The sequence below is a fragment of the Sceloporus undulatus genome, chromosome 2, assembly GCF_019175285.1.
Source record: "Sceloporus undulatus isolate JIND9_A2432 ecotype Alabama chromosome 2, SceUnd_v1.1, whole genome shotgun sequence".
Lineage (NCBI taxonomy): Eukaryota > Metazoa > Chordata > Lepidosauria > Squamata > Phrynosomatidae > Sceloporus > Sceloporus undulatus.
Genome location: NC_056523.1, coordinates 32,364,106 through 32,380,471, shown reverse-complemented (window position 1 = coordinate 32,380,471; position 16,366 = coordinate 32,364,106). Strand labels below are relative to the sequence as shown.

General features: G+C 41.3%; 1 protein-coding gene and 1 long non-coding RNA gene across 5 annotated transcripts in view; one reads left to right on the top strand and one right to left on the bottom strand.

The window, feature by feature from the left end:
• The window catches only part of SLC25A26 (solute carrier family 25 member 26), a 174,325-nt gene that overhangs the window by 20,140 nt on the left and 137,819 nt on the right, over positions 1–16,366 (bottom strand). The gene's annotated exons all lie outside the window — the stretch shown is intronic.
• On the top strand, positions 7,550–13,306 carry LOC121923102. Its single transcript, XR_006102310.1, has 3 exons — positions 7,550–7,590; positions 10,905–10,988; positions 12,832–13,306. It is a non-coding gene; the product is annotated as an uncharacterized LOC121923102 (long non-coding RNA).

The following is a 16,366-nucleotide window of genomic DNA, read 5'->3' as shown; positions in this document are numbered from 1 at the left end:
TCTATGTTTCCATATGTATGTTTCGGATCACAAGGTCTGTGCTCTGTATCCACCTATCTAGTTATTCATTCCACTTCTTGCAGGCCCATGATGCCTATAGCTATGTCTTATATCCCTGAATCCTTGGCCTCATTTGCAGCTTCCAAAAATCGCCACCATCTATTTCTTTGTTCTCAATTTATACCTGTGTTCTAAAAGGGAGGGACAAGCATAAGGGGGGTTGGAAGCTACATAAACATTTGAACGGAGAGTTGGGGGCATATTGAGAGTTGGGGGCATATTAAAACCTGGCTTGGGGCCAAATATGGTCACTTCAGCGGCCATATTGGCTCCCTCGGTTTCCCAAGATGCCCATGCTCCATTCCTAATGCCACCACTCTTCTGTGGTTTCCTAGCTGTTATACAGCCTGCCCACCCCCAATGCTACAAAACTAAAATGCCTCTTCTAAGGTCTTAGATACCGGCACTAAGAATTTTTATCTAACATATGTTCCTATTTTAAGTCTCATCATTTTAATTATGGCCCCAAAGAACTCTGAAATTATGTTTTGTCCTCAAGTTGAAAGTTTCCCTATTGGCTTAGAAAGAGGAGCAAAGTCAAAATCATTCATGTCATCGTATTTCCCATTTCTATGCACAGTTGTAAAAGGTGGATGCTGATGAAAGCTGACAGAAGTTATATCACCTCATTTGAAATGTGGTGCTGGTAAATAATTTTACAAATATTGTTGGTTGCAGAAAAGACAAATGAACGGGTCTTAGAGCAAATCAACCCTGAACACTCACTAGATGCAAAGATAAATAATAATAAATAAAAATTTTATTTATATACCGCCCTTCTTAGAATCAGGGCGGTGCACAGCAAATATACAATAATACAATAGTACAACTTTACAAAATTGGTTAAAACAATTCAATAAAAATAATAAAATTCATGCCAGCAAAACAGTGCTGACCAAGGGGAGGGGGAGGAAAGTATTCTGGGGCAAAGGTCAGGGGTAAGCCTGCTCGAATAAGTAGGTTTTTAGCCCCTTCTTAAATTGGGCTCGGGAGGTGGCTGAGTGGAGCTTGAAGGGCAGCAAGTTCCAGAGGTTGGGGGCCGAAATGGAGAAGGCCCTCCTAGAAGTGGAAATATATTTCCCCTCTGGAACTCTTAACAATTGCTGCCCTGATGATCTGAGTGTGCGGGACGGATTGTACGGAGAGAGGCGGTCCTCCAGATACCCTGGGCCCAAGCCATTTAGGGCTTTATAGGTGATAACCAACACCTTGTATTGGTCAGACCTCAGCTGGAATACTGTGTCCAGTTCTGGGCAATACAACTCAAGAAAGATATTGACAAGCTGGAACAAAGGAGGGCGACCAAGATGGTAATACCATGACCCTTATATAAAATGGCACAGTCAAGGTTTGTTTCACCTTTAAGCAGCATAGAAATGTAAATGCTACTGCTATTGCTAAAACCAAGCTTTGTTTTTTGGAATTTATATATATATATTTAATATTTTCAAGGTGTGGATGGATGAATCCATGGATAAAAAATCTGTGGATACAAAGAGCCAGCTGTATTTCTATAGTAAGCTTGAGAGTAGGGAACTATCAAATTAACCATTTTTAAGGCACTCTGGAAATTATTTGACTGAAGGGAAAGATATAAACACTCTAAATAAATAAATATTTGTTCTTGCTATTTTGTGTCTTTAAGTTGTTCCTGACATGGTAACCCTAAGGTGAACCTATCATGGAATTTTCTTGGCAAGATTTCTTCAGAGGGGATTTGCGCTTGCCTTACCCTGAGGCTAAAAGAGTGCGTCTTGCCCAAGATCACCCATCTGATTTCCATGGCAAAGCAAGAATCTGAACCCAGAGTCTTAGTCCAATGCTCAAATCACTACACCATGCTGGTTCTGGTATAAATAAATATACCTAAATACAATTCACTCATACTTCAGAATCTTGGTTTATCATTCTATCCAAACATGCCCACAGCAGAACTATCCCCTGCTGGTTTGTTTATCTCTCACATATAAAAGGTGGAATGAGCAGATGGTGTGCACCTGCAATCTGTTTTTCACAACAATATTGGCTTAGTAACTGAGTAGGTCTGAACAAACTTCAGTGCATATTTTCTGCCTCTACTTTACAGGGGTGAAGAGCCAGATTATACTAGGAGAGATGGCAAGTTACAATTGTTTTTTCCATAGCAGCACAATGCCACCTCTCCCGAAATGAGGATAACTTAATATATGGCAATGCATCTAGAACTGAGGATTGAACGTACAGTTTTGAAAGAGCTCAGCTGGTGCCAAAATAAAGAAATCATAGCGCTAGATAAAAAAAAGAGAGAAAGCAATGAGAGGTTAAAAAAGCACAATCCATTCTAAGGAGTGTATAGCAAATCCAGAGCCAAGTTCAGAATACATGTTCCAAAAGGTCCAGCCCAGTGCATTGTCTTGGGAAGTATCTATAAATAGTTGACTTTTCCTCTCAGTTTTCTTGAATACAGAAAGTTTGTTATTGTCCAAAATGTAAACTGGAGGCAGATATTTAAATCTGGAAGTGATTAAAAACCACCTTTTAAAAAATAATAATCTGGCTATGAGTGAACCTTTCCTAGTTTTGAAAGTGGAGCTTCAATGTGTATTTAGACAGAATTCAAAATTAATCTGCATCAGTATGCAAAGGGATTTTGTAGAACCACCCAAGCAAAGTCATATTCAAACTTCTGCAGCAGAAACTCCTACCATATACGGAGCAAGAAATTCCAGAGGTACAAGATGGATTAGAAAAGGAAGAAACACAAGGGATCACATAGCAAACATATGTTGGTTAATGGAGCGCACCAGAGAATTCCAGAAGAAAATAAGTATGTGCTTTATAGGGTACAGTAAATCCTTTACTGCATAGACCATGGAACGTTATGGAACACTCTTTAAAAGATGGGAGTGCCACTACAGTTGATTGTCCTCATGAGAAAGCTGGGCTCAGGACAAGAGGTTACCGAATACAGAAGAAAAATAATACAGAGAAACAGAGTAGTCCCCAAATGGCAAAGGGGTCTGACAAGGGTGTATTCTGTTACCCTGCTTGTTCAACCTATATGAAGAAAACATCATATGCAGAGCAGGGTTAGACTCAGAGGAAAGTGAAGTGGAGAAAGGAATATCAACAACTTAAGCTATGAAGATGACACTATACTACTAGCAGAAAATGACAAAGACTTGGAACAATTACTAAACAAAGACAAAGAAGAAAGTGCTAAGGTAGGCCTAATCTTGAACATTAAGAAAAAAAAATAACGACTACAGTAAATTAAAATAAATTCAATTCAGATGATGAAAAAATAGAAATAGTAACAGAGTTCCCCTAACTTGGATCAATCATTGATTAGAATGGAGATTGCAGTGAAGAAATCAGAAAACTGAAACTGGGAAGGGAAGCTGTGAAGGAACTAGGCTGGACAAAGGTCTAAAGTGCAAAGACCTAAAAATGGACACTAAAGTTAGGACAGTCCAAGCCATTGTATCTCCCAGCACCACACATGGATGTGAGAGATAGACAATGAAGAAGGCTGACAGAAAGAAAAAAAATCATTTGAGATGTGGTGCTGAAGAAGAGTGCTGAGGATAATGTGGACGACCAAAAAGACAAACATGTGGATCCTAAAACAGATCAAGCCTGAAATCTCCAGAAAAGCCAAGATAACCAAATTAATACTGTCATACTTCAGACACATCACAAGAAGGAATGACACATTAGAAAAGTCAATAATGCTAAGAAAGATGGAGGGAAGTAGAAAGAGCAGAAGACCATATACTAGATGGATAGACTCAATCGAAGATGTCACAGCCCTGAGCTTGCAGGATCTGAACAGAGCAGTAGAGAATAGGGCCTCTTGGGGGTGTCTTATTCACAGCATCACCATGAGTCAGTCAACTCGAGGGCATTTAACAACAATAAAGCACGTTTTAAACTGACTGAAAGAAAGTGATAACCATTCACATGTTATCTATTCACCTTGGCTTTAAACAACATCTTTCCTCCTGCATTTGTCGCCCAACAAACATTACCTTATCAACACACCCACAAGTTTTGCATTTCTATTGCTATTCCTACATTCAACTAGCACATTCAGAGCTATAAAGATATGTTCTTAGGCACTTCACTCCATGCATCTGATGAAGCAGACTTAAGTCTATGAAGGCTTCATACTACCAACTATTTCTCTCATCAAGGCCTGAAACAGACAGGTCTAAAAAGCTGGCTTCTGCGCGGCTTGGGAGGCGTGGTGTTTAGAAGATACATGCCTCCAACCCATGCAGAAGCTGCACTCAGGCTGCTACCAGGCCACCTAGGCCCAGATCCAGTCCCAGAAGGAGCAGATCTTTCTGCTCCTTGCTGCGGTCCGTTTGGGACAGCGGCAGGGGCTGGCATCGGGACATGGCATGTGGTTGCCACAGTCCTTTGGCTGCTCCTTCCTGCCTGTCTATCCCATCCCTTAGTATCAAAGGCACTACAAGATACCTTTGCATATATTCAGACATGCAGAACAAACTGCAAAGTAACTTAATGCAGTAGTAGTCAATGCATACAAAATGAAGTTAACTGAATGTAGTTTGGATTTTCTTGATGCTACAATTTCTCCAGCTGACAACTATCAGAAGACCAGGAAAAGGATGTGTAGTGCACAGGCAGAAATGTTCAGTTTTGTGCTATTGTTTTTGTGTGCTTTTCAAGTGACTTGTTCATAGGGGAGTTGCCATTGCTTTCCTCCAAGGCTGAGTGTGTGTGACTTGCCCAAGGTCAGCTAGTAGGTTTTCATGGCTGACAGGGGATTCAAACACTGGTCACCAGAGTCCTAGACCATCCCCTAAACCACTACACCATGCTGTCTCTTGTCAGAGGCATAGTAAAATAGCAGCATCTAGCTTTGGCCTATGTAATAGCAATAACCTACCAAATGTTACTATGACTGCATTTTGGTGGATCTGATGTTCTTCCATTGGTGAGCCCTGCAGATGAACAGCCTAAACCACCTCAGCTCAGTTAAAGCTGCAGAAGCCAATCCATGGATATTTAATTTAGACATTGAGTTGTGGTATCTAACACAAAAGAGATGGGAGATGAAAGGGAAAAACAAACAAGAATGGTCTAATGCAGCATTTCTCATTCTGCTATCTATCAGAGGTTTTGGACTACAACTCTCATCATCCTCAGTCAGCATGGTATTTTGCTCACTTAGATTTCACTGAAAGCCTTGGGGGGATACTGCAGTGTAGGATCTTTAAGAAAGTGAACAGAGAGATATAAATACCATGCATTTGCTCCACTGGTCCACAACATAACATGCCATAGTCACAATACTAATATGTAAGCTTTCTTTATGGGCCTTAAGCTTTTCTGATCCTCGCTGCTGCCACTAGCAGTCAAAACTCAGAAAAGCAAAACTCGGTCTAGTCAGGCAATCATAAAACAGGAACATACAGGATTGTGAATTTGTATGGTTTTGTAGTTGTTATTGGACTTAAACTCTCACTGGCCCTTGCCAGTATAGCCATGGTTAGGGGTGATGGGAGCTTCCGTTCAGTAACATCTGAATGACAACACATTCCCCAGCCTCATATGGCCTATCTACTCCATCCCATTTGATAGCAAAGAAAGAAAATTTCACTTCTCTGGAATTAATGAAAATTACAGCTAAAGGGACCCCCTTTGCTCCAGTAAGTAATCTATCTACCTTTTTATTTATCCTCTGGTACCTTCCCATTGCCTAGCCTTTACATCACATTTTGAAATCCGTGGAACAACAACATTTGGACTTAAGACTAAAAGTTCAAGTAGCCGATATGACAGGCCACCTAGCATCCTGAAGACTTCCACCAAGCAGTCAGCAGATTTGATCAGTCTATAAAAGGAAGATTCAAGTCACACTGAGAGGCAGATATATCAGGACTGGGCATTTCATCTGTAATTATTTAACCAATTTAGGTTTGGAAGAGCTGTCTGGAGCATCTGTAAAGAGTCAGTTCTAAGAGGAGATTTCATCATTGCCTTTATACCTTGTATGGGCAAGGAGACTCTGAAAACGCAGCACTGTAAACTTGTCAGAGCTCATTAGAGCAGAAGGGAAACCAAGGCAGCTGTCCAGGTTTATGGCGCAGAAAGCCATCCCTAGCATTTCATTGTTTGCAGTCTTCACTTCCAATACATTTCACCCCCTACAACAGGCCCGTGATTAACAAAGGCATATGTTTTATAGGTACAATGGAATGAAAAAGACAACCACTTTCAACAAAGCTGTTTCTCTGAATGTAGCAAAGTAACACCAAAATGCCAATATGGGTTATCTTGGACAACCAATCACTTCTACCAAATTGTGCCAGACAGAAAGAATAAAAAAAAAAGGGGGGGGGGTCCTGCTAATAGATTTTTAGAGCATCTTTACTTCTCTGAAGATGCCAGCCACAGATGCTGGAGAAATGTCAGGAATAAACTCGTATAAAGCATGGCCACATAGCCCGAAAAACCCACCAAAAAATTCCATCTTTACTTCGTTCAGTATGTAGAGAGATGTTATAGCACATTTGAGACTAAAGAAAGAAGTTGGCAACATGAGCTTTCATAGACTTAAGGCATGAAAGCTCATGCTGCCAACTTCTTTAATCTCAAAGGTGCTACAAGATCTCTCTACATACTGATTCTACAGACTAACACGGCTGTATCTTCAATGGTACTTCCTTCAGTTATCAAACAAAATATCTTCTCTACTGTATCAGACCAAGATCTATCCACTCCAACATCCTGATATCCTGTTATGGACAACAGTCAAAGAGATGTCCCTGAAGATTCACAAGCAGAGAACGAAAAGCACATCCCTATCAGCCTTGGCCCAGCATCTGGAGTACATCACTACACTGCTTCTGGAAATGGAGGATTCATTTTGCTTTCCAAACATGGTCTTGGCTGGAGATTGTAGGACCAAAGGACATCACAACACTCAGGCCTTACTAAGTAGCCAAAGGACCAAAGATCACAAATTTACAAGGTCTTCAGAAACTGTTTTAAGAATTGGTGCTTAAGTTTACTTTCCCCCTCCTGTTTTGTATAATGTTTTTTTGGACTGGCAACTTAGATTAAGGATTATCTTGTTGTTTATCTTTGTAAACTCCTCTAGGGGTATTTTGCGGCTACAGGACAGGACAAAAGTACAGTTGGCCCTGTTGGGATATAGAGTCACAACTAGGAAAATGTACAATTAGGGATGCCATAACCCTGCTGTGCCCGTGCTTGTAACGGTTTTTGCAGTTTGGCACAGTCACGGTCCGGTTCACTCTAAATCCTGGGTTTGGGCCCGGCCAGCAGCCATCACGCCTAAAGGGAACACTCGTCCCCTTGAGGCTGGCTGGCCAATGGCACAGCAGCTGGAGCGGAGCTGTTTCCAGCCCCATTCTGCCATTGGCCAGCCTCAAGGAGGAGGTAGACCCTTGGAGGAGGAGGAGTGAGACTCTGGGCCAGCCAGGGGGAGGGAAAAGTGCCCTTTCTTAGTGCATGGCGAGGAGAAGGAGGAGGGGGAAACAGGAGGAGGAGGAGGTGGGTGCCCATTTTCAAAGAGCACTTTCTGTGTACAATAGAGTCTCGGTGAAGAAGCATGGGACATCGGATTGGGGACAAAAGTCCCTCACCTTGCCTCCTCCCTCCCTCCTTCCCTCCCTCCCTAGTTCCCTACTTACCTTCCCTGCTTGGGTCAGGCTTCTCCCTTTGTCCTGAGGAAAATGAAGCCTCTGAGGAGAGGCCTGGGGCTGTCCTCCACAGCCGCCAAGTCCTCGCCTTCCCTGCTCCCCTTCCCTTCAAAGGGCTCCAAAAAGAGCCCTTTGCAGGAAAGGGGAGGTCCGGGAAGAGCAGGACCGGGCTAGTGCCCAGGTCTCCTCTCCTTTCCTGCCTTCCTTCTCTTCCCTCCAAAGAGCCCTTTGGGGGAAAGGGGAGGTCTGGGAAGTGGAGAGTGGCCTCGGAGGACAGGCCTGGGCCGAGCACACAAGTCCCTCAGGAGCCTGCATCCTCGGTCTAGGCTTGTCCTCCGCTGCCCAGGCTTCTCCTTTCTGGGGATTTCCTCTCCCCCGAAGGGGTTCGGGGGGAGGAAAGTGAAACTGGGAGGGAGAGGCTTGGATCTGCTTTAAAAAAAAAGTGTCCTACATTTGAAAATGTTATCCTACATTTGTCCCAGTTCGGAGGTCCTGATTTATGGCAACCCTATGTACAATGTGGGTTACTGTGAGCCATAATGATTAGGTTTAAACAGGAAGTGGCATCAAAAAGATATTCAAGAAGTGCTGTGAAGTCCTGCAGAGTGCTGCTGCCAGCCTGAAAGGTCACTCAGGCAGGGAGGCTGGGTTCTAAATTGTGAGACCAGAGGGAGAGGCAAGGCCTTCTCGTATGCTCAGAGAGCCTTTGCTAGAGTAGTGACAGCATTTTGCCCAGAGTGGTTTGTTACTAGTGTGGATGGTGTCGATGTTACAGTGCGCCCGCATTTTTCCATTTTATATTAAGGAGCACCATTTTACAATGCTTTAGTGGGACTTGAGCATCAACGGATTTTGGCATCCATGGGGTGGGGTCCTGGAACCAAACCACAGCAGATACCAAGAGTCCCACTGTATTGCAGGCAAACACTTTTTAAAGCCCTAAATGGTTTGGTCTAGGTCTTCCTAAGGATTATCTCCACTTGCACAGTCCCATTCATACATTTTGACTCTTTTCAGGAATCCTTGTTATGTGTTTGTCACTAAGTTCAGTTAGGCTGCAGTGTATGAGAGGCAAGGCATCCACGGAGCTTTGCTTTATGCTTCCGATTCCTTTATGCCCAGACCCAATGGTATCTGCACTTAAAGTCAAAAAGGCATTAAAATTCCACAGACTTTCAAGAGAAAACAAAGGCCAAATTAACAGTTTAAAAGGGGGAAGGGATATCAGAAATGTTTAAATTTTTTAGATCCCACCCCCAAATAGATTTTGATTTTATAAACCCAATCTATTTCTCATATTTATCCATTTTTAGAAAATTACTGGCCCTTGCTCTCTCTTTCTCTCTGGGACTCTTACCTTTCCTTTTTGGGAAAAAAATACAAGTAGTCTACTATATTACATAAAAGAGAACCAACCCAAGGCCTTTAACTGCTGAAGTAATGAGAAAAAAGCAACAATATAAAAAGATAAGGTGGAAATGTTATTACTTAAAGCAATTTTTACTCTTCTACACAAGATCTGGCAACCCAATTTATTGTCTTTAAGATTGTAGAGCAAAACCTGTAAACCTACCGATTCAAAATCAAGAGGAAGAGGTGGACCACATCGGGGTTTTTTTTAATGTCCTTCCACATTTGGCAGAGTCAGGGGTGACAGACCCCCATGAATGTGAAAAAACTGCAAATAAAAAACCACTATTCTTTCTACCTGAAAGAACACCTCTCTAGGAATCTCCAGGTCCTCCAGTGTAACTATGATCAAGATCTGCCAGAAATTGACCATAGAATCATGTTCGAGAACCTACAAATGCCTAGAGAAGTGTTTTCTTTAGGCACGTCTAGGTTCACCAGCACAATTCTATGGTCAACATCCAGCAGAGTCGTGTTGGAGGGTCTAGAGATTCATAGAGAGAACATATTAATCAAATCTGCAAATAATCAAATCCACAAAAACCAAAATGGCAGTGAATGTCTCTAAAGGTTGTAATGAAAGAAACTTTTACTCATTTTTATCCACATACACCTTCTAATGAGACCTGGATATACTCCCTGGAGTACCATCCAGTCTCACAAAGCCACTAGAATCATGATGCTACCTCTCGCTTGGATTTCTGTAACACGCTGTACATGAGGCATACTGGGCCTTTGTACCAGGTTCGGAAGCTTCAATTGATTCAAAATGCTGCAGCCAGATTGGTTGCGGGAACTTCAAGATCCGACCATATAACACCTGTACTAAGATCTCTCCATTGGCTGCCAATTAGCTTCCGGGCGCAATACAAAGTGTTGGTCATTACCTATAAAGCCCTATATGGCTTGGGCCCGAGTTACTTGAAGGAACGCCTCTCCCTACATAATCCGCCCCGCACTCTCAGAACAATGGGGAAATATTTACTCGAACACCCCAGAGTGAGATTGACATCAACTCACCAGAGAGCCTACACGGCAATAGCTCCATCCTATTGGAATGCACTCCCGGAAGAGATCAGACTCAGTCCCACATTGGAAGCCTTTAAAAAGGCACTGAAAACCCATCTTTTTCAGTTAGCATATCCTTCCAACTCTATCTAGAGATATAACATCCCAAGAAGATCAGGATGCCTAGCCAAAACTGATAACGTGACTGTTTGATATATTGTTTTTAAGCTTTTTAACTTGTATAAAATTTTGATGTATTGTACTCCACTGTATTGTAGTATGTTATAACTATGATATGTGAACCGCTTTGATCTGGAGGAAAGGTGGTATACAAATAAAAGTATTATTATTATTATTATTATTATTATGATTTATGTGAGCCAACAAGTGAAAATATCAGGGAATTTGGCAGAGTGGACATGAAAGAAACTTGCCGGTGATCCTGCTACAGTAACAACAACAGCAGCACATAATTCCTTCTCTATAGATATCACCAGAGCTTGAAACGGATTGGTTGAAATGTATTCATTACCACTAATTCATTAAAATGTTCAATAAGGTTTTTAAAATTCACTATTTTAATTATAAAATGTCAACAGCATTGTTTTTGGGAAATGATTAATATTGCTTGTTAACTGGAACATCATCTTGATTTGTGTTATAATTTAACTAATTAATTAACAGATCAATTTTATAAGCATTTCTTAAAATATAACTCTAAAGAAGTAACTTTTAAAACTATTTCAGGTACCAAGTATCAGGTTGTGGCTTGCATCAACAGGTCCCATGCACCTGACCAAGAGAACAGGCTTTCTATTGCTCAGGCTTGTGGTAATACTACTTCAGTTTCTTTTATCAGACAGGTTGAGCCTCCCTTAGGACCTGCTTAAGACCCGAGGTGTTTGCAATTTGAGGGGGGGGGGGTTGGAATACTTTTGGCCCTCCTTATCCATGGATTTTTAATCCACACATTCAAGCATCCACGGCTTGAAAATATTCAAAAGAAGTATAAATTCCAAATAGCAAATTTTGATTTTCCATTTTATATAAGGGACACCATTCTACTATGCCATTGTATTTAATGGGACTTGAGCATCCACAGATTTTGGTAACCACAGTGGATCCTGGAAGCAAACCCCAGTGGATACCAAGGGCTGACTGTATTTGCATATGCGTACATAATAATATATCTTGGAGATGGGACCCAAACCTAAAAACAAAAATCATTTATGTTTCGTATACGCCTTATACACATAGCCTGAAGATAATTTTATAGACAATTTTAAAAATAATTTTGTTCATGAGAAAAAATTTGTGTACCCTGCAACATCAGAAAGCAAAGCCATCCATGTGGATGATTTTGGAGTATTTTGGAATTCCAGCTAAGGGAAACTCAACCTATAAGTGTATGTCTTTTCAAGATAACTTGTCTTTTCTACCACTGGCTCCAAACAACCTCCTGCAAGCAATTTTTCTTGGCTGTAGCTCTCACCTGTGTCTCACTCTTGCTCCTAATGGGCCCACAACCTCCAAACAGCTGTCCCACTACCTTGTGAATTGTCACCACATATTCAGTTCACCATTGCATCATTTGCTGGATAACAGTTGCAGCAGTATCCTGGGAAAACAATGCTTTAGTTGCCAACTTCTGCTCCCTGCCTTTAACAGCTGCATGACAGGCAGCAATGTAATGGCTATTACACCTTCTCCTACTATAGAGATACAGAAAGGTAGAAAAGCTACCTCTGTTTCATTTTTGATAGCTTTGCAGCTTTTAAAAATTAAAAGTAACTTCAGGATGGGGTGGGGTTTAAATGCCAGGTTTAAATGGTATCAAGAAGAGGGATGAAATAGTGTTACCCAGAGGTCTATACATTGAGTAAAGTCTTCATAAAAGTTCATGAACATCCTGTCTGCTCATGGAACAAAGGCAAGGACATTCTGACAGAGAAGGGAAAATGAAGAATTTAGCATGAATTACAACTGCGTATGGTTCAACTTAAGTAGTTCTCTGGGTACAGTTTGGGAAATTTGCCATTTCAGACTACAGTATTTGGAATATCTCAGTCAGTGTAGTCGCTCGCCAAATATTGGGAATTTTTTAGTACAGTCGACCCTCAACATGCGTGGATTCTGCATCCATGGATTCCACCATCCACAGCTTGAAAAAAAAATCTTTTAATTCCAAAAAGCAAACCTTGATTTTGCCATTTTATATAGGGGATGCCACTTTACAATGGTACTTGTGCATTGTATCTACAGTGGAGTCATGGAACCAAACCCCAGTGGATACCAAGGACCCGCTGTATAAATAATAGCATATGTCCCAAGAAGATGTTCTAGGAAGTAGAGAAGCTAAGGAGAGTGGTGGAGGCTCCTTCTTTGGAGGTTTTTAAACAGAAGCTAGATGGCCATCTGTCAGGGGTGCTTTGATTGTGAGTTCCTGCATGTCAAGGGGATTGACTGAATGCCCCTTAGGGTCTCTCCTACTTCTATGATTCCATGAAAGCAGGGAGGGAACTATGGGTGAAAGGCAAGCAATTAGTGTGGAAATGGATTAATAATTCCATATGTTAATTTCCATCAAGCAGGCAATTTTTCAACTGCATGCATCTAGTTTTTATTTACAAATCTCAGGGAGGGTCTTTAGTGAACAATATATTATTCTTTACAGATATACAGATGAAGGTAATAGACTGGAACCGTGAAATGCAGTTGTGAACTGCTAAAGCCTCATCGAAAGTTTACGCCAACAACTGCAATTTTATAGGCACTTCAGGAAAAGAAGACAGCATTGGCCATTTAACATAGCAGTAATGTTTGTTTTCCTTCTGCCAAGTATACAACATTATGATTAAGAAAGAGAGGAGCCCATAATTTTTCTTGGTTAACATGGGAACGCAAAACAGGAGGGTGTGTTTATCTTGTTTAATGTTTTTTCTCTCCTCTGACCTCTAAAAGGCTTTAAGTAAATTTTGTGGTAAAGCAAAGCACATGAGCAGCGAGGGAGTCTCAGACAGTTATAGTGTCTGAATACACTCTTTGTGGTATTGGCAAAGATGCTGTGATTAAGAATTGGCAAGCTGGTGGCTTCGACTGATAGAACTTTTATTTTCCTTCCAAGAAACCTGCAACATGAGGATGGACATATGCAACTCTCATATAAATTGTTTTGCTTATTTATGCTTATAAACTGTAATATTCATATACAGTTTTGTCTTGGCGTGTAATTATATGTCCTTTTCTCTGGCGACCTATGCAAAAATGCTATATAACATTTGGTGGAGCATATCAAAGCAAAAGAAGGGAACAAGCACATGCATATGATTCCTACCACAATCTGCCTCTCCCCTTCCAGAGGCTGTTCCCAATTCCCCCCCTCCAAAATACATGAAAGTGTCAGGGCAGTTGAGAAGGGGAGAGTCTTGTGAGCAGAGAGATGAAGAAACTAGCTATTGCTAAGCAATTATTCATATATACTGCAACTGCTTCAGAAGCCCTCACAAAGCATTGTTTTTCCCCCCAAGCACCTACAAAGAGTTGGAGGTCTACACTCCACCACACAGTCCAATCTCTTCCCGTGCTGAAAGGGTAGGCCTGCAAAGAAGCTGTAACCACAGTTTGGCTGAATGTGGTTACAGATCTCCATGTGATTACTAATGACAGTTTGTTTTTATACTTTTGCATGTAAAGAGGCTTAAAGACTAGGGTGTATCTGCACTACACAGTTCTATACTACTTTAATTGCCATGGCTCCATCCCAACAAATCCTGGGATTTGCTTTGTGGGCAAACAAAAGTTGTAGTTGTGGAAATTGTGGCAAAAAAAAACAACCCCAAAACACCAGATGATATTCAAATGCAACTCCTAGCATAACTCAGGCTTGGCTATGCTGAGCAGAGCTGCTGGAAGTTGCAATCCAATCACATCTGGTGGACTGCATAATTCCCAACTCTGCTGTAGTCCACATCCTTGAATTAAAATTCACATGGTAGCAACAATCCTTACACTATGGAATTCAACCAATTTAGCCTTCTTTCTCTTGCTTCTCAGGGTTATCTTGCTACTTTCTAAGTACTTCACCAAACTACAGTTCCCAAGAAACCTTAGGAAGGAGCTGTGTCAATTAAAGTGGTATGAAATTGATACATTTGTGTAATGCAGCAACAACTTTACACACAGTGTATTAAAATTTAAAGCTCACACCATAGTTGGGCCTGTGGGGCATTACCCCGCCCCACAGATTATTTAAATCTATAGTCTTAAATTGGACTTTACATATTTATAACAGACAGTCATTCCAGACTGCTTATATGCCACAGAGTTGAATATATGCATATCATGTCTAAAGCTTGGAACCCTTGAGAAGCTGTCTGGGGATGAAGGGATATCATTGTTATTGTTGTTTTTGTTTTTATGGGATGCGGTGGCTTAGTAGTTAAGGCACCAATTCTGACGATCAGATTAGAAGGTTGGCAGTTTGAGGCGCGAGTGTTGCATGATGAGCTCCTGTCAGTAGACCCAGCTTCTGCCAACCTAGTAGTTCGAAAGCATGCAAATGCAAATAGATAAATAAGCACCACTTGGGTGGGAAGGTAACAGCATTCAATGCAGTCATGCTGGCCACATGACTACCAGAGTTGTCTTTGGCTTAGTAACGGAGATGAGCACCACCCCTACAGTCAGTTATGACTAGACATCCATGTCAAGGGACTACCTTTACCTTTACTTTTATCCACCTCTTCCCATGGATTGAGATGGGGAACAATAACAAATAAGAGACAAACAACATCAGTTAAAAGACATCAGTTAAAACACACGTCAATTTAAAGGGGCAAATAAGATGCATGCATATTAAAACAATCCACGTCGAAAATTCAACAATTTAAAATCACCAGGATACGCCTGCTGGAAGAGACTGGTTTTTAATGCTCTTTTAAACTCGTTCAGCATATTCAGCTGTCCAAGCTCTTCTGGTAGGTCATTCCACAGTCTAGGGGCAATTAAAGAAAAAGTCCTCTGGCTGACAGTTGTCAACTTAGTCCTGGCTGAATGAAGTAAATGTCTGTCAGAGGGCCTGAGCGCATGGGATGGATTATATGGGAGGAGGCGATCCTGTAGGTAACCTGGACCGAAATCATGTTAAGTCCAACACATGTGGAGGGTGCTGGTTTAGAAAAGCATGGATAGAACCTATATATATATATTTCACCATCCTTGTTTGCACATATTTCAATTAAAACTATAAATGAACAGTTAAGGCATAATGATATTTTGAAAATTGGCTAGAGCAAATCAAGCTTGAACTCTCACTAAAATTCCACATGACTAAATTGAGGCAATCATACTTTGGGCATATCATGAGATGGCATGTCTCACTGGAAAAAAAAATATAAAAATGAAAAATGGTAAAGTGAAAGACAGTTGGAAAAGAAGACCATATCACAGGTGGATAGACTCAATCAAGGAAGCCATGCCTCTGAATCTGCAAGTCCTGAGCAGGGCTGTTGAACATTGGGACCCTGGAAGTCTCTTATTCACAGAGTCATGATAAGTCTAAGCTTCCTTGATGTTAAATAACAACAACAAAACAAGTGACTTCTTGGAATATAAATGGAAGATTAACATTTTCAGGGCCATTTTCAAATGCGGATGAAGGGACAGGAAGGGGAAAGGTTGTACTGGGCAGGAACACCTAAGACGAAGTTCAGTATTGTGTAAAATGAATTCCCTGAAAGAATGTAAGGAGTTAGGAATGAAGAAGCAGGTGATGGCAAAAACAAGGCCAAGGTATAAACCAGGGGTAGGCAACCATTTTGAGCCGGGGGCCGGGTTGCTGTCCCTCAGACAACTGGGGGGCCGAAGCCAAAAGATAAATAATTAAATAATTTTTAAAAAATTTAAATAAATAAATAAACCGGGACAAATGTAGGACAACATTTTCAAATGGTGGACACTTTTTTTTTAAAAAAGTGAAGGACACGCAAAAAAAATTGCTGATTTTTAAAAAAATGTTAATATAAATGCATGTTTCTGAGGCGTCTATAGACAATTGCCCCCCTTGCCCCTGCGTGCGAGAGTCCAAAGGCCCCGGCGGCAATCGGCAGCAGGACTGGGCTGGGGCCGGTCCCAGGGCCTCACTGGGCCGCATCCGGCCTGCGGGCCGCAGGTTGCCTAACCCTGGTATAAACGAACATGATTTATGTATT